Below are 19,315 nucleotides of genomic sequence, written 5' to 3' on the forward strand. Positions count from 1 at the left end.
ATAGTGGCTCAGAGACACTTTCACCATATGCATTTGGGTCTTTTTATACCACAGGAATTGATTTCCAATTTGTGATAAATAGTTATTTTATACGTTCGATAAAGCAGACCAGCATCATCACTAGTTCATTTTAAATCAGGCAGGTTCCACTTTCTGATCTTCCCATAAAAGCATGTTATTTCCCAAATGGGAAAGTAGAATCCACTTTTCATGTGGGTTCTCAGTTTTGCTGTGGTCCTAAAACTGCAACCTGTGTCACGCACGTCTCACAGCACTGTAGTCCCGGTCCCAAGGAGCCCCCGCCCCCAGCTCCTCAGCAGGCTGGGGCCCCAGCCCCGGGAGCTTTGGCTTGGCTTCTCACGCTCTGTGACGCACAGGCACATGGCCCTTGCGCCTCTTATTTCTGAGGAAGACTGAGTGGGAGCTTTGGCCAAGGGTGACTTAAAGCAGGCAGTGTGGGCTGCCGGCCTCTGCAAGCCCTGTCCAGCTTGTCACAAGCTGGCAGGCTGGAAAGGAAACATGCAACAAATTGGCAGGGCAGCTCCCTCAGGGCCCGAGACAATGGCCTGCAGGGAAAGGCCTTTCCTTCCAGGCCTGCAGCCGGCTGTCCAGAGAAAACAACTTCCCCTTCACCGAGAGGAATGGCAGCAGCCAGCCAGCCAGCCGGGGAGATTTATGGAGATATAATGTGACCTCTTTATTGCCCTGAGTGCTCGGGAGGCGTTTCAGGCGAGATTTACGCCTTTCCGAAGGGGCGGTGAGCGAGGGTGTAGAAATTTATACAGGGGGACTGTTTTCCCCTCTCAAGGGTTTCTCGGGGATTACTTAATCAAACCAAGGTTAAGCTCCAATCGCCAGCACTTCACATCTTCTCCTCCTGCTAATCCAGCCGGTTACCCTGCTACCCTGCAAGCTTTCTGCGTGAAATGTGGTGCCTAAGGTGAGTCGGGAGGGCTCTGTTCAGCTCTGAGTGCAGTTACTACAAAACCAACAGTAAGGCCCGGCTCCCTCTGGCCGTGGAGCCAGCAGTACACGCGCTGCCTGAGTAGCCCTCAGATCTTTGTAGAGTGAGGATGTGGGACTGCATGATCCAGGTGAGAACGATCCAGAGTGACTGCAGATCAAATGCTAAGTCTGTAAATTACTCTGCACCGCGGCTTTTCCTGTCATGTTTCTTCCCGCTGCAGGAACTTTCCTCAGAAGAAAATCGCGTCTGAGGAGGTCTGACACAAGAGAGAGGGATGCAGCTGATTGGGTGAAAAAGAAGAGCGGGTGTCCTCCCCTCCACACAGGCATCCACAGCCACACACCCTCCAGGGAAGTCCTCTGAGCTCTGGAGGGCACCAGGAGCTGCAAGTCGTCCAGGACTCGACCAGTAAGGGGGATGGGCCCATTCACTGAGTCAACATCAGGAGCTACGCTTCTCAGACTTGCTCTTCAGGGCAATGAGGACAAATGCCAGGTCAACCAGAGGTGGAAGTGTTCTCCAGCAGTAATTTTAACCTCTCCTGGTCCCCCGGCACTGTATACCTGGCACTGCATTATAATTCTCACTTATATATTTTGGTACTTTTCCCCCTCAGTGTATATTTAAATGATAAAATTCATAATTTCTTTAAAAGTTCAAGTAGTACAGAAGAATGACATGAAAACAGAATCTCCACCAACACTAGGTATCCCCAGAGGCAACAGTGACTAACATTTCTCTATTTTTCCAGAATCTTCTACATCGATAATTATAATTTAAACATTTTTTTAGTCTGGCACTGTGGAGTAATAGGTTAAGCCTCCACCTGTGGCACTGGCATCCTATATGGATGTCAGTTTGAGTCCTGGCTGCTCCACTTCCAATCCAGTTCCCTGCTAATGTGCCTGGGAAAGCAGCGCATGATGGCCCAAGAGCTTGGGTCCCTGCACCCACGTGGAAGACCCGGAAGAAGCTCCTGGATCCTGGCTTCGGATCATCCCAGTTCTGTGAACCAGTGGATGGAAGACTTCTCTCTGTCTCTCCCTCTCTCTGTCTTTAACTTTGCCTCTCAAGTAAATAAATCTTTACAAATATTTTAATTATAAAACATTCAAGGAATAATGTCACAATCTTTTTTACCCCTCCTCAAAGTCTCCTATCCAACCACTATTTTGAATTTTGTGTATATCCTTCCAAATCTATTCTTACACTTTTACATACAGATGTACATGAATGCCTTCATATTATACATGGCATTTAGAAACTTAGTTTTTAGAAAAGATGAGATATCTCATCACTGAAAAAAGGAATACAACAGCCATGAACACTCAACCCAGTTTTGTCTAATGTTAACATTTTATGCTATTTGCCTCAGTTACGTTGAAAGAAACAATACAATACAGATGCTATCCACTCCCCTATATATCTTCTTATTCTAGGTTTCTTTTTTTTTTAAAAATCTACTAATGTGTCTAGCTTTTAATTATGTACTTAATTAGTAGATACCTGTGGGTCTACTTTACTTATGCTGGTTTACAGTTTTTCATTATATTAACACATCCCATTTTATTTATTAATTTCCTTATTGTTATAGACTGAATGTTTGTGCCCCCCAAAATTCACAGGTTGAAACTCTACCCCTAGTGTGAAGCAGGCGCAGGAGCCTTTGGGAGGTAATCAGGTCATGAGGATGGAGTGATCATGAAGAGGACTACTGCCATTCTAAGAGACAAAACAACTTTCTCCCCAACCCACCATGTGAGGACAGAGCAAAACGATGGCCAAAGCAAGTCAGGAGGCAGGCCCTCACCAGAGGCTGGATTGCCAATACCTTGATCTTGGGCTTCCTGGGTTCCAGAACTGTGAGAAATCATATTTACTGTCTAAGCCACCCAGTCTATGTATGGTATTCTGCTATAGCAGCCGGAGTGTCCAAGACATCTACTGGTATATATTTAGGTTGTTTTTGATCTTTGCTGTCATTGTAATGTTTCAACAGGCACCCTTGCCCACATCTGTTCACATAGAGGAGAAAATTTTCTCAAGGATGTGTTGGACATGTCATAGCTATGTTCAGAGGTATATGCATATAATACTTATGCTTGGTTTTGATGCTGTTTAACAATGTATTGGTCAGCTGTTTCTAGGTTATGTTATACCAAACAACCCTTAAATCTCAGTGGCTTACAGCTGCAAATATATTTTGCCATTGACATCACATGTAAATTGGCTGAAGCTCTGCTGTAGGGATGGCTCTTGATGCCTCTACAGCATCTTCAAGTCACAAGTCACTGGTCTTTGACCAAAGCAAGTCTCGTAGCCATGCCCATGCCATCAGAGTGGGGGAGAACAGAGAGTGAGCCCTGATGCTAAGTGGGACCACACTACACATGGGCAGCCATCTATTGAGAAATTTTTCTGGGCCGGCGCCGCGGCTCACTAGGCTAATCCTCCGCCTAGCGGCGCCAGCACACCGGGTTCTAGTCCCGGTTGGGGAGCCGGATTCTGTCCCGGTTGCCCCTCTTCCAGGCCAGCCCTCTGCTGTGGCCAGGGAGTGCAGTGGAGGATGGCCCAGGTGCTTGGGCCCTACACCCCATGGGAGACCAGGAAAAGCACCTGGCTCCTGGCTCCTGCCATCTGATCAGCGCGGTGCGCCGGCCGCAGCGCACCAGCCGCGGCGGCCATTGGAGGGTGAACCAACGGCAAAAGGAAGACTTTTCTCTCTGTCTCTCTCTCTCACTGTCCACTCTGCCTGTAAAAAAAAAAAAAAAAAAAAAAAAAGAGAGAGAGAGAGAGAAATTTTTCTGTATTGCTCCTATTTCAGCTATAGGAAGATTTATTAGTTTTACGTTGTAAAGGTACATAACATTTACATTCGATTCCTTAATTCCCTCAGTTGTCTAGCTGTACTTGATACTTGAAAGGATCCAATGTTAATGCCAGTCTTTTTAATATGGTGGTTTCCACACCCTTAATGCCTTGGCTGTATTTCAGCAAGTAATTTTTCACTGCTACACACACCGAGGCCGTAATACACATCACTGCATTAGTTTCTGTGCCAGTGCCTCTTTATTTTGGTTTGTTTTGATTTCTGAAAGGGTGAGTCCTGCTTTCTTAAGGCTTCTTTTAAAAAATTATCCTGGTCAGTCTCATACAATAACTCTTCCATATAAATTCTATAATCAGTTTGACAAGTTGAATTTACAGCACTTTTTTGGGACGATTCCTGGGATTGCATTAAAATTGCAGATTTGTTTGGGGGAGTTTTGAATACAGAATTCTGCTGAGCTTTCCAGGCTGAGAGTACAGCGCCTTCCCCCACTTGGCCATGTTTTCCTAATCCTATCAGGAGAGTGCAGCAGTGTCCACAGAGAGCTTGCGTAGTTTTCCCATAACACAGATTCCCTATGAACCCTTCATACGCACGCATTTCAAAACATATTTGTACCAAGTAAATTTATCTTTAAGAAAAATTACCCCTGACTTTTTAGAGATTTATTTGAAAGGCAGAATGACATAGAGACAGAGTTAGAGATCTTCCATCCACTTGTTTACCACCCAAATGGCTGCAACAGCCAGGGATAGACCAGGCCAAAGCCAGGAGCCTGGAGCTCCATCAGGGTCTCCTATATGGGTGACAGTGTTCCCAGTCCCACCCTCTGCTGTTTTCTGAGGCATATCAGCAGGGAGCTGAATTGCCAGGACTCAAACCGGCACCCTAACATGGGATGCTGGCATCACAGGTAGCAGCCCAGTCCACTGGGCCATCATGCAGGAATAAATTTATCTTTTAATTCCATTTTCCATGAATTTTTGAAGTGTTCTCATATTTACTTAGTGATGTTGATCATTCTTTGATCTGCAAATAACAAAAACATTACCCCTCTTTTCCCATCTCATTTATTTTATTAACCAAGATATTTATGCCCAGCTAGAGATTAGGAGGTACGGACCAGCTCTCAGTCTTTCGCTCAATGATGTCAGAATTTCTACTGTATTTGTCGTGTCTCTACAGCTGGGGTATGAGCTATCTCCTAACTTCACCAGAGATGTAATTGGTGCTTTGTTTTAGGTTTTGTTTTTTTTTTTTGTTTTGTTTTTTGTTTTTGTAAGATATATTTATTTATTTGAGAGGCAGAGTCATAGAGAGAGACAGAGAAAAAGGCCTTCCATCTTGCTGGTTCATTCCTCAAATGACCACAATGGCCAGAGCTGAGCCGATCCAAAGCCAGGAGCTTCTTCCAGGTCTCCCACGTGGGTGCACAGGCCCAAGCACGTGGATCATCTTCCACTGCTTTCCCAGGCCATAGCAGAGAGCTGGATTAGAAGAGGAGCAGCTGGGACTAGAACCAGAGCCTGCTGGCACTGCAGGAGGAGGATTAACCTACTGCGCCACAGCGCCAGCCCCAGGGAGATGTCTTGAGGCAGCATTTTTGTAGACCCACTCTTCTAGAAAAAACTCAGAGGGAGTGGTAGCTGTAGTAGAGAAGATTGGAGACAAGGAAAGCAAAGAGAAAGAAAAGTAAGAAGGGGAGGGATTGCGGAGAAGAAAGAAATGGAAAGGAGAGAAAAGGACAAGAAAAAACAAGACAGGATCCCCCCAGAAACAACCCACAAAAATCCTGTGGTCTCAGGATCTAGAGGGAAGGAGGATCACTCAAGCAGAGCAGCCTGGAGCAAGCTGTTCGGGAACACCACTGGCCCCATCTCCCAGAAACGGGAGGCCGTTCACCCAGTGCAGCTGACACAGGCAGGAGCAGAGTGGCACATGCCCTGGGGGGTCTGCTGACCTGGGTCCCACCAGCCGCGGCCCTGTGGCCTTGAGCACATCCCTGCAACCTTGGTTTCTCTGCCTGACAATGCACACTGCCACCCTGTCTGCAGGACACTCACTGGGAATAGGCACAGTGCTAGAGGAGAGCAAGGCACAGAATAAGCACTGCTGGGCTTGTACCACTACCACTCTTCACGCCTTTCCCTTACGGGGGGCCAGACCAAGCCCCCACTCCCTGACAGTCACAGCACAAGCAAGCACCCTTCACGTCTTCCTGTTTTTCACATTCAATTCCCATTTTTGGTAGAATCTTTACACTATCCCCCTACGTCCTTACCTCCTGACTCTCAGAGAGCTCATCAAAGCTGGAAGGGCCCATAGACCTAGGAGGTGTGGGTCCACTTCACTCATTTTTACAAAGGAATTGAAGGCTCCATAGGGCTCCTCCAGGATGGACACCAAGGCCACATCACTCCTCAGTGAAGATGGAGGCACAAAGAAGCTTGGATCTTGTTCCCAGCCCATAGAGCCAGTCAGTGGCAGAAACCCCTAGGAAGTATATCCTGAGTTATTAGAAAATGTGTTTCAGAGTCGCAGCACCAGGCGGCCATGGCTGCAGCCCAGTGGCAGCGGCGGCAGCAGCGGAGGCGCCATCAATAGGCAGTCTCGGGCAAGCGGGGCCATGTGCTGCCGCTGTGAGGCAATGAGAAGACGATGAGCCTCAACCCCATGGTCCTGACCAGCATCCTGTCATCCCCTTACTCTGAAGCTCAGCTCCACGAGCTCACGAGCTACCATGAGGTGGTGGGGGAGATTTTGTAGGACTGTCTCAGTCTTCCAGTGAGGCTTGGAGCAGCCCAAGGGCACAGGTGGAGGTACCCATGGTGAAGCATGGGACAGAGGAAGCAGTGGGCCAGACAGAGCTGTGTGGAGGGGTCTGAGATGTTGGAACAGGAGGAATTGTCTGTACAGCATTTTGTCTGCTATACAATTTACTCTGAACTCAATTCACGAGCAAGTGATGGGTCTTATAACACACAAAGGCTCTCCATATGTCTGAGCCCTTGGATTTATGTATGTGAGGTATTCACAGCCACAGCCACAGCCACCGACAGATCCATGGCATTGGTTGAATCCTTCCCGGCTGCTGAAGAAGACCTACGTGTGAAGGCACGTGGAGGCTGTGAATTGACCACTGGAGAAATGCCGTGATCTTTCTACAAAACTGGACTGGCTTTCTATTTTGCTTCCAAGAATTCCAGTTCCAGCTCAGAATATTGATCAACAGTTTAAAACTTGACCTAGAAAAATCAAGAAAGATGGGAAGGAAGGGGCTGAGGAGTTAGACACGTCAAATGCAGGGCTTTCAGGGTCTCCAGGGAGATCAATGAGATCCAGGAGGCTCCCAAGACCAAGAAGTAGAAGTCATCATTAGGAGGGCCTTGGGTCTTCTAGTTTTGATACAGGTGAGAAAGAAGTAACAGCAACGACTGGAGCGTGAAGCTGAAGAAAGGGAGAACGATGAAGACGACCTGTTGACCGGAGATGAGAACACAGGCATAGCGGGAGGTAGACGCTGCAGTGGAAGTTGTGACTGTAAAGGGGACAGAAGGGATGGGAATTGGGAAAGAGAGAAAGAACATGAGAAAGGTAGAAAATGAGGTTGAGACTACGATAAGCAAACAGGGACTAATCAAGAAAAGGAGAGGGAACGGTCCAGGGCCAGCGCTGTGGCGCAGCGGGTTAATGCCCTGGCCTGAAGCGCCAGCAACCAACATGGGTGCTGGTTTGCTTCCTAGCTGCTCCTCTTCCAATCTAGCTCTCTGCTATGGCTCGGGAAAGCAGTGGAAGATGGCCCAAGTGCTTGAGCCCCTGCACCTGCTTGGGAGACCAGGAAGAAGCTCCTGACTCCTGGCTTCAGATTGGCCCAGCTCCAGCTGTTGCGGCCATTTGGGGAGTGACCCAGCAGATGGAAGACCTCTCTCTCTCTCTCTCTCCCTCCCTGTCTGTAACTCTAGCTCTCAGACAAATAATAAATAAAATATTTTTTAAAAGGAGAGAATGGTCCCAGGAACTAACTAGCTATGGGTTCAGTAGAAGAGAAGAAAAACAAAGACAAAGAAGATAGGCAGCATCAGATGACAAAGAAGATTCCAAGAAAGAGAAGGAAACACAACAGAAGTAGAAGCATGGAAAGGAAACAGGAGTAGGAGTAGAAATGCAGGGCAATGGAGTAGAAGCAGGGGCAAAGAAAAATCAAGTAAACACAAAAATGAAAGTAGAGAAAAATCAAATAAACAAAGTAGAAGTGGAAGTCAAGGAAGAACTGGCAGTGTTGAAGAAAAAAAAAATCAAAGAAACAAGAGCACAGCCCCAACAAAGAAAAATCTAGAAAGCACAGCAGAAGCAAAGAACGGTTCCACACACGAGATCACAGTGATACTAGAACTAGTTGGACAAACACGATCGTGGAAGGAGCCAAAGTGTAGAACGAGAGCCAGGAAAACAACACAGAGACAAAGACGGAACTGTGAAGACGCTTTTGGAAAAGTGGATTCTGCACACATGTGTCTGAAACTGCTCCCCCAACACGTGCTGGGATCGTGCAGTACTCTGCTCTCTTGCAGCTCCCCGTAGGAGAGCTGTCTAGGGATGTGCCTTTGCGATGTTCTCACCCAACTGTTCAGCTGAATACATGACGCATGGATTGGTCTTGCATTTTTGCTTGCTTTTAAGATGTACAGTCTGCACTTAGGTCCTGAAAATGTTTTCATTCTGTTGACACAGTTGCCACATTGGTTAAATTTGTATAAGGTAATAATGCATCACTAATTCTATTTTTGTTTCATAGGTGTGGGATTATGGTTTGTGTAGTGGAGCTAGCATGGTTGTGTTTTTCATAACAGAATGTTACAGACTTTGTCTGTTATGAGAGAATTATGTGCTTTCAGCGTACATGAAAACAGGAGTTGTAGGATTTACATTCTTGTCCTCTGTATATTATCTTGGAAGGCTCTTCCCAATGTGTTACATTTAATATTCTCTACAATTACCTTACAGAAGTTATGAGAAGTTAGTTTCTGATGCAGAAGTTTAAATTAGATTGTGATCACAAGTTCTTTCAACATCCTACATCAAAGGAACACTGTTAGTATGCCAAAAATTTATTCACTTAGTTTTCCGTTTTTATTTGAAAAAATACATGACATGTCATCTTTTTCCCTTGAATTCTTTCTCAGGTTTTTAAGGTACCCTATTGAAGAAACAAATGAATGTCTAAAGCTGAGCATTCTTGCAGCAGCCCAATACTAACTAGAGGGTCGATAAAGGAAGCAGAGAAGATAAAGAGAAGCAGATTCAAGCTTCAGTTTCCAAAGCATTTTAAAAAGTGGAAAATACTTAAGTTACGAAACAGCTTGTTACAGTGTCCTTTTTAAAAATTCAAAGTTTTCATATTAATTATGAAAATTGCTGTTTGAGTTTTTAAATTTACTCTAGAACAGAGATTAAAAGTAATGCTGCAATGCATTACTTAAGACTAAGGCAAATTACTGGATACACTGTTCTTATGACAGAACCATCCAGAGTGTAGAATAAAAACTGGATTGGATTAAATCCTTAAAAATAAGTGGCTCCTCCTCACCCTGATACCCTCTCCAGAGCCACTCGGAATGCAGCAGCCAGTGTGGGTCCTATACATTTCTGGGCAGAAATTCACAAGCTGGCAGGCTAGCCCCCCCGCTTCAGGAAACACCATTTAGTATGGTCAAAATGTTCACCAGGGCTGCTGGGCTCCTACCCTAGGGAAGGGTCTACTGAGAGAACTCGAAGTGGACGGCGATCCCACTGCATCTCAGAGGTTCCCGGGGCCGGCACTGCGAGGGCTTGCTCAGAACACACAATCCCTCCACAGCCCAGCCACAGTCCTGTCTCCTCTTGAGTTCAACCCAAGTAGCTTCTGCCTTTTTTCTTCTGGTTCAAATCTCATTGGAAGCAAATGGTCCCAACTCCCTTAGAAGGAGCTTTACAATATTCTAAAACCTTTATTTAAAAAAAAAAAAAAATCACTCTTGGCCGGCGCTGCGGCTCACTAGGCTAATCCTCCGCCTTGCGGCGCCGGCACATCGGGTTCTAGTCCCGGTCGGGGCGCCGGATTCTGTCCCGGTTGCCCCTCTTCCAGGCCAGCTCTCTGCTGTGGCCAGGGAGTGCAGTGGAGGATGGCCCAAGTACTTGGGCTCTGCACCCCATGGGAGACCAGGAGAAGCACCTGGCTCCTGCCATCGGATCAGCGCGGTGCGCCGGCCGCGGCGGCCATTGGAGGGTGAACCAACGGCAAAGGAAGACCTTTCTCTCTGTCTCTCTCTCTCACTATCCACTCTGCCTGTGAAAAAAAAAAAAAATCACTCTTCAGGCAACTATAATTCCAACTAACTTCTGCCTGCATAAACGTGTGTGCTCATGTAGAAAGAATTATAGGCAATAAATTGAAAAGGGGCCCATACCCTCAACTATAGATTGAAACAGAAAAAAAGAGGCAAATTCCAAGTAATCCAAATCCCTCGATTCAACTTGGCATCCTTCTGTGCACCTTTGTTAGTAGAAGCAAAAAACCTCCTATTTTAAGTAATATCTCATTTAATGATAATAGTTAGCTTTTTAATAGGTAATGCTTACAGATAGACTGTATGCTAAGTATTATGCTTTATGAACATTATTTCATTTTGCAATAACCCCATGAAGTAACTTCAATTCAACTTTATACCCATGAAAATCGAGGACATTATAAGGGGAAAGGCTAGAATTTTAAACCAGGTCTGACTCCAGTTCAGCTTCCTTAGCCACAAGATTCTACTGCCACTCCTTTATCATCAACCAATGAGTAAAAAGTTGGAGGTCCCAATAAGAAATATAAGCAAAAGTTCTCAAAAGCAAAGAAAACAAGTCTGGCTAATGGACTCTGTTCCCCACGAACAGCTGGTTATGTGGTCCGTGTGGCCCGCTCTCCCCTTCCCGGCAGATCTCGCCCTCTTCTTCCATCTCTCCCCACTGCCCCTCTGCTCTATCCTGGGGAACGGGTCCCCATTATTAATGCCATTCCTAGAGATGTGTTTACACAGGGCAGGAAACCTAATATCAACATTCCCCGCAGGAAAGTGTCTCGTCACTTCTGCGAAGCACTTCGGGCAGGGAGAGACTCTCCTCCAAAATCAACAGGCACTTACACGCTTTAAACAGAGTCTGATGGGAGAGTTTGTTTCTGCAGGGAATCCTGGAGTTCCTGAGCTGGTTTGTTATGATGAGGTTGAGAGGCAGTTTCAGGGGTATACACAAAGCTCTCCCTGAGGCCCCCCAAGGCTCTCTGTGAAGGATCCCGGACTTCTTCTCCCAGTCAGGAGGAGGGAAAACAGTGGGTGGAGGTCCCCACCCGCAGCAAAGGGCAAACATGATGAGAGAAGGCTCCAGAGTCTGCAGGGAGACAGTGGGCCCAGAGCACCATGGGAAGAGCAAGGGGGCAACAGGGAACCAAGCAATGTGCTGGCGGCTGTCGTGAAGCCACGTACTCAGCCGTTCCATACCCCCAGCTCGCTTTCGCAGGGCCGCTGCCTGCGCTGCCCCACACGCCTCGACTGCAGTACAGGCCAGCTCTGCTGAGCTGAGCTCCTCCTTGGCCCTCTTGGCACCTCCTCACCATCCTGGGGGCTCTGCCTTGTTCTCAAGGCTTCACACAGAGGCAGTGGGGACCCTCAGACTCCCACCGTGACCGCATCTGCCTCCTGGATGTCTCCACCAGCACATCCCTCCCCCATGCCTCAGACCACCACATGCTGAGGGTGGATCCAACTTCCAGGTGCCCTGCTCTCTGCTGCAACCTTGGAGAACATATCACGGGAGCTCTCTAGGTCCGTCTCTTGCCTCCTGACCCTCTATGCATTGTCAATTCTTGGAGCTCCTCTCCCACCACCTCTCTCAGGGTCCCTCTGCCTGTCCAGCTGATCCTGGATCAGGACAGGCTCATCCTTGGACTTCTGCCTCCTGGGTCCCTTTTTCAAGGATGACTCCTCTCCTCCCTGGAGGAGAGGATATCTCAGTAGGGCCATTCATGCAGGTGTGAATATGGGAGCCAAAGGGATTACTGACATGAGGATGAATTCCAGACTATATCCTTTTATGTTAATTAATGACCATGGATCTGGTATTTGCCAGGTGACTGTATTACAGACCCTAAAATGAAACAGGGTGCAATTCTTGCCCTAGAAACACTTCTAGTCTGGTGGATCAATAATCCATATAAAAGGATAGCACCGTAAGGTCTGGTTCTCAGGAATTCTGCCTGGAAACATGGCAGAAGCTGGCCGCAGAGACGAGGCAGCCCTGAGGTTTAGATGAGAGACCAATCTTCAGTTTCACGCACTCACAAGGTCCACCTTCTCCCTGCCTCTTGGCTACTGAGAGGCAATGGGAACTTGTATTCTCTGATTGTATTCTCTTTCTTTTTGCTTCCAGTTCTTCCTCAGTCACTTGGGGAGGACAGGAGATAAAAAGTGTCTGCATAAAAAGGTACTGTGGGGTTACTAGGAAAGCACCAGGTACCAGATGCTTTGTCGTGGTGCTCCCATCATCCGGCACGTCCTGTGAGCCAGGACTCTATTTCTATGTGCCTGGCCACCATCACAGACAGCAGCAAGGCTGACCTCCGAGACAGGAGCCAGGCTCAGAAGTTCCACTTATCTTGGCCTTCCCCACAAAGACGAAGACTCATGGGAGCCCAAGTAGTAAAATCCAAGGGACTCTCCAGAAATGTGATCGAATCTGCCTTCCTCCCAACAGCCAACCAATCAAAGGCAGTTACCAGTTCTTGCACTTTGCCCTCCCTACAAGTGCCACTGACTTCCCAGCCTATCCCATCAGTCCAGGAAGCTGCCAGGCCTGAAGGGACAAGTGAAGAATCCAATCCCCAGGCCTTGGGCAACAGATGGATGAGAAATCCTTCTGTAACTTCCACACCCACTCAAAATCTATTCAACTCCCTATACAAAAGTTCCTTTAGATTTTTTCAACATAGCAAATTAAACTACTGAGAAGAAAAGTAGGTCTGAACCCCTGATGGGGCAGTAAGAGGTGACACTGGCCTAGTCCACATGGTAGGTCAATGAAGAGGAACCTCAGATGCAGAATTCTTGGATAGTTCCTTACAATGCATCCCCCCTGCCCCCTCCTCACCTCTACCCTCACTACACAGGGAGTGCATCAGGTAAGCAGGAAGGCTTACAATACAAGCAATGACTCTCTCCAGGACAGCATGAAAGGGCAGCCCAGAATTTATTTGTAGACACCATGTCTGGGCAGGGCAGTGACATGAGGATGATCCACTGCCTATGTGAACTGGGGGTAAGAGGTACAGGAAAGATATCTTACATTCACTCCCCCGCAGCTCTCTTCACAATGGAGTCCAGATGCTTGAGAGAATAATAATCACTGACTTTCCCTACAGCTTCCCTTTCCCAATTTGACCTGGTGCTTTCCCCCTTGCCTTTTCTTTCATATCTTCTGCCATCATTCACTCATTCTCAGGACTAGATTAAGCTTCTGAACACCTCCTCTCTGACCTCCCTGCCTTCAGCCTCCATGCCAGTAATCCATCTGATACACGCATATACACACATCCTTCTGTGTATACATATTCCCGATTTACTGCTTCTATCATACTTGCCCTCAATTCACAAAGTCCCGAAGCTCTCGACTTGACTTTCAAGGCCCTCCACCCAACTTTGGCTCCAGCTGTGTCAACCTTGCTAAGCCGAAGGGGAAACCAGACTGCTGGGGACATGGGGACAGCTACAGGTTGTAGGTGGTGATGTCCAAGATGCCCAGTGGAATCCAGGCAGGTGCACCCCAGCTCATGTAGCTGAACAGGAGCCCAAAGCCAGGAACTAGAAAACAGGTGCACAAAACAGGTTTCAGTAACTGTATTATTGGTGAAAGTTTTGGTTTTATTACTCTGAGACTCTATGAATACCATGGCATAAAGGAAAGGAGAAATGGGGTTGGAGTTAAAAATAGGATTGGGGGGGGGGCTCCGTGACTCACTTGGTTAATCTTCCGCCTGCAGTGCCGGCCTCCCATATGGCCACTGGGTTCTAGTCCCGGTTGCTGCTCTTCCAGTCCAGCTCTCTGCTGTGGCCCGGGAGGGCAGTGGAGGATTGCCCAGGTGCTTGGGCCCTTGTACCCGTGTGGGAGACCAGGAGGAAGCACCTGGCTCCTGGCTTCGGATAGGCACAGCGCCAGCCGAGGCAGCCATTTGGGGAGTGAACCAACGGAAGGGAGACCTTTCTCTCTCTCTCTCTCTCTCTCTCTTACTGTCTGTAACTCTACCTGTCAAAATGGGATTTGGGATGTGGATGAAAAGACTTATAGATGTAAGGATGGCAGGGCTGGTGCTGTGGCACAGTGGGTTAAGCTGCTGCCTGCAGTGCTGGCATCCCATATGGGTGCTGGTTCATGTCCCGGCTGCTCTGTTTCCAATCCAGCTCCCTGCTAATGCACCTAGGAAGGCAGCTGAAGATGGTTCAGGTGGTTCACATGAAGATGGCCATGTGGGAAACCTGAGTGAAACTTCTGGCTCCTGGCTTTAGCCTGACCCAGCTCTGGCCATTGTGGCCATGTGGGGAATGAACCAGCAGAAGGAAGATGTCTCTCCCTCTCTCTCTGCAGCTCTGACTTTGAAATAAATAAATAAATATTTAAGAAAGAAAAGATGTAAAGATGTCATGAAGGATGTAAAATGATACAGTCATTATGGAAACCAGTTTAGTGGTTCCTGAAAACCACATAGAATTATCGTATAATTTAGTAATGCTACTTCTAGGTATATACTTAAAAAATTAAAAACAGGAACACAAAAAGATACTTATATAGCCAGGTAAAAATGGAGCATCACTTGTAATAGTCAAAGAGCAGAAGCAACCCAAGAGTCCACAGAAAGATGATGGGTGGATAGATAAAAAGTGGTCTATGCACACAGCAGAATATGACTCATTCTTAAAAGGGAAGGAAACGCTGACACACACCATAACATGGATGAATCCTGACGACATTATGCTAAGTGAGAGAAGCCAGACACAAAAGGACCAATGCCATATGATCTCATTCATATGAGGTACCTAGAGCAGTCAACTTCGCAGAGACAGAAAGTAGAACGGTGGTTGCCTGGGGCTGGGGAGAAGAGGACTCGGAGATTTATTGTTTAATGGATGCAGACTTTCAGCTGTGAAAGATGAAAAAGCTCTGGAGATAAACGCTGGCGATGCTTTCACAACAATGTGGATGTGCTTAACGCCATTGAACTTTACACTTAAAAATATTTAAGATGGCAGTTTTTATGTTCTGTATATTTTACTGCAATTTAAAAAATAAGCACAAAGTGAAATAAAAATCCCTTTAGTCCCAAATTTGAATTGGAAGCATTGGTATGAGCACATGATATATTTTATCTTATCTTTGGGGCGGGCGGGCGGGTGAAGTATTTCCTAGCTCTGCTGAAAGACTAACCCGATGGTAATAAGCACAACTAGGACAGCAAGCGCCAAGAGCGAGCTCCAAATACCATTCCTCATGAAAGGAGCCAGAGTTTCTTGGGGGAAATGGCCAAATTCAGGTCGGAGAGAAGAAAATGGAAGAGAAGGGCTTGGAACATTTTGTAGTACAAAAAGCAGGAAACTATTAAGCTAACATTTTGTCAAATGTACTTGAGTCGATTTGAACAAGTTCCCACTAGCAAAAAGTAGGATACTTTGAGCATCAGTTGGAATACAGGGACAAAAACACATCCTATAACTCATCTGTTTAAACCCAGGAGTTTTTAATGACACTAAAAAAAATGTATCTCACTGGTCATCTTTGAAGGATGTTGGAGAACTCATTTGTTATTTTGAACACTGAAAAGTGAAGTGAAAGCAACCTGCATTTACCCTTTCTTATACAAACTTTTCCTCAGGGTACCAAATATTTGATAAGCTAAAAATGTATTTAGTATTGTAGAAGAGTTCCAGCTAATAAACGGAGGAATGACAGCGTCAGAACATTACCATTTGCAACCCCTAAAGGCTCCAAGCTTCCACCTGAGTTGATCAAGTCTATCTTTCCAATCACAGATGCAGTGAGGGAGGGAGGAACCTGCTAAGTGTCATGAAGAACAGCAGTCTGCAGAATTTCTACAAGAAAAGCCTCCTTTCCTGAGCAAACATATTGCAAGCACAAGAAAGAGAGGGGAAGGGAGAACCCACAAAAGAAACTTGAGATGTCAACAGAGGCAACATATGCACCTTATTTAGATTCTGATTAGAACAAATGGTGAAGGAAAATGAGAGAAACAGGGAAATGTGGACACTCAGTGGACATCTCAGGACACTAACAGTGTCAGTGAATTTTCTTCGAGGTGACAATTTGGAACTGGAGCTCTACTTAAAAAGATACCTTATATGTCTTACAGAGACATACACAAGTGCTTTCGATGATATGACATGCTGTCTGGAATTGGCTTAAAAATGGCAGGTTCAGGGAAAAGAGAGTAGAGGTAAGAACGAAACAGTTGGCCACGGGTTGGTATTTGTTGAGGCTGGAAGCTAGGTATTCTATTCTCTAATTTTGCATATGTTTAGATTTCCATATTTAAAAACTGGTTTAAAGGCAAGAATTGAACTTAAAAAAAGATGGATCAGAGAGAGAGAGAGAGAGAGAGAGAGAGAGATGTCAAAATAAGGGGTTATCCAGAGCCCTTCATCCTGACTTTTAAGCCTCCTGGGAGGTAAGTGTGCTGATGAGCCCATTCTGCAGAGTCTAGTGATGCACACTCACATTCAAGTATTCTCTCCTGTGATCATCTCTGTTCCTATTTCAAGGCCACTCCTGCCACCCACCACCCCTACAAAGAACGGGGAAAGAGGGTGGAGTTATAAAAGGCTGTTGGTCCTGGGTCAGACACACCTCATTCCTCTCCCTCCTGGTAGCAGGGATCCAGGTTTGGGGACTAGGAGTGACCTGCATTTCCCCTCCCCCGCCTCAGTCTGTACACAAACCGCACAGCCGTCTGCCCTGCTAGAGTACACACACGGAACTCTCCCAAAATATGCTGGCAGTGTGCAGCTGCACGTGAAGCAGAGTTCTCGTCTGAATGGATGCAGTATGGGACAGGAAGTCAATCATTGCCCTGCCTGAGGGAGGCAAAAATAAAACCAAGAGCCACAATTTTGAGCCTTTCTATACAATTCCTATAACCAAAGACATGGATCCTAAGTCTACTCAAATCCTGCTCTACTTTCAAGTTTTCTACCCCAAGGCTAAGTGTGAACTCTTCTCGATGCATTCGCTTGCTTCCCAGCCTTGTGTACCCTACCCTAGGCTACAAAAGAGCTGTCCCTTCTGCACACAGCAAACTCTCCGTCATCCCTCGGGACTCAGCAGAGCTGTCCCTTCTCCAGCAAGCCTGCTCAACTTTCTGCACCAAGGCCAGTTTTGACATCCTCAGGGCTCTCGGGGAAGACAGGTATACCCCACCATAGCTCTTCATTCCCTGCCCTGACATGGCACATGCACTTTTTATTTCCTCCTATCAGACTGTAAGCTACTGGCATTCAGAGACCATTTTGGATATTTCATATCTCCGAAACCAAGCACCCAGCTCACAAGGAGCAGGAGAGAAACAACTCAACTGGCTGACTGACGAAGCAAAGAAATGTGTCTGGTATGTGCATCTGTCACACTCTACCCTCTATGAGTCTCCTCTGCTTCCTAGAACCTCAGACACTCAATGAGTTTATTAATAAACCAAAGGTACAATAAACTGAGACCACTCTGAGGTCACTGGCCCATGGTTTCCCAAAGTTTGTTTTGCATGTTAGTGGTTACGTATTCTGTTATGTATAAGAAAAAGCAAAGTCCACCCAAACCAAGATTCACAGGTATTGTTGCTTAAACTGAGGCAAGTGACCATAGGTTTCCCTGGCCACCTGCCTCCTGTGTCCACTTCACACAGCGAGTATGCTGTGCAGGCAAGCCCATGTAGGTTAAATGTTAATGTGAAGCCCTACCAGTGGTAAACTTGAATAATTCTCACAGGGGAGGCCCGAAATCCCTGGATTTTAAAATCCCCATAGGACACTGGAGTAGCCCTTCTCACTATGTATGCACTTGATCTGATCTCTTTACCTTACAAAGCAGATACAGTGAGTCTCCCCAAGTCATCCAGCAGGAAAATGAGGGCATGGGACAGGACCCTGGGTTCCTCAACCTCAGACTGAAGTGTTTTCATTTCCCTGTGGCTGCTGGGTTCCTGGGTCCCCCTTCCTAGCAGCAGCAAGCTGAGCCTCACCAGTCAGCAGCCTGCGATGGGCCAGGGGCACCCACTTAAAACTCACAGATACATTCCCACTTCAACCCTGCTGTCCCTTCTGCACAACACACGTGTTTTTACCTGCAGCCCTCCCATTGGATGGGCTATCCCTTACTGACAGTTCTTTTGATCTGTTTCCCACTTTTGTACTCTTTAAGGGATCAGTCCTGAGGGAGCCAGTCTGGGCCACTAATCTTAAAGAAACTCTTCAGTGCTGAAGTGGTTTTAAACAGTAACTTTTATGACTATTTAAAAATATAGATATACACATTCTTGTATATGCATAGTAACTAAAAAGTTAGGATTAATGCCTAACAGTGGTTATCTTTGGGTGGTAAGATTACCAATTAATTTGCACATTCATCTATCTGGGTGTTTCATTTTTTCACATTAAACATACATCAAGTTTAATAAAAGAAGAATAATTAAAGTTTTATTTATTCCGTTTGGGGGAATCGTTTTTCTGAAACCATTTTAGCCTAGAAAATATTTTCGTTTTGCAAATAAGCAGTATTTTTCTACTAACCATGTACTTGTGGGAAGCACATTCTTTATTTAGGGTCAAGTTAAGTTCTCCCTATATGCTGGAGAAAGGTTTTATTTGTTGTTTGTTCTTCCCCGCCTACTCAATTTTGAGGGGTAACTTGTATTATTGCCTCTCTTTACCTGGTTTGATTTATGATCTTAGAAGTCAGGTCATTCTTTCCTACCATGAAGGAAGAAAGAAAAAAAGGTCTCCCCCTCCTAATACCTGATAAAATATCTGAAAAGCTCATTGCAGACCTTGACAGAGACACATGCAATTTCAACCCAATCTGATAAAACAACAACTAGAACACTTTTATCAGACAAAAATGTAATTTGCCATTTCCCAGCTCAATTGATGAACTTTTTTTATCTGAAATGACAGACATCATAAGATAGGAAAAGCTGCAGATAAGAAACCAAATTGAGTTGTCTTGAATCAGATCTGATTGTCTGCCCCCTCCTTCAAACTCCCACACCTGCTTGGAATGGGTCAATGAGTGTCTCTTGGCATGGTCCCCGAGGGGTTTGGAAACATTGCAAAAGTGGTGAACTTTGAGACTTCGGCGTTTATTCTGCGATTATAATTAACCTGCTCACCAGTTGCTATCGATCAGTTCTAAATGGAGGTGATAAAGTTTGACTGGATTTCTAGAAGTCA

The 19,315-nt window shown here is 46.1% G+C and overlaps 1 protein-coding gene and 1 pseudogene across 4 annotated transcripts in view; one reads left to right on the top strand and one right to left on the bottom strand.

Moving 5' to 3' along the window:
- Positions 1-19,315, bottom strand: part of GATA4 (GATA binding protein 4) — a 77,733-nt gene that overhangs the window by 21,418 nt on the left and 37,000 nt on the right. The gene's annotated exons all lie outside the window — the stretch shown is intronic.
- LOC108175603 (pre-mRNA-splicing factor 38B pseudogene) lies at positions 6,763-7,501 on the top strand (annotated as a pseudogene).

This window comes from Oryctolagus cuniculus, chromosome 2, assembly GCF_964237555.1.
Source record: "Oryctolagus cuniculus chromosome 2, mOryCun1.1, whole genome shotgun sequence".
NCBI lineage: Eukaryota > Metazoa > Chordata > Mammalia > Lagomorpha > Leporidae > Oryctolagus > Oryctolagus cuniculus.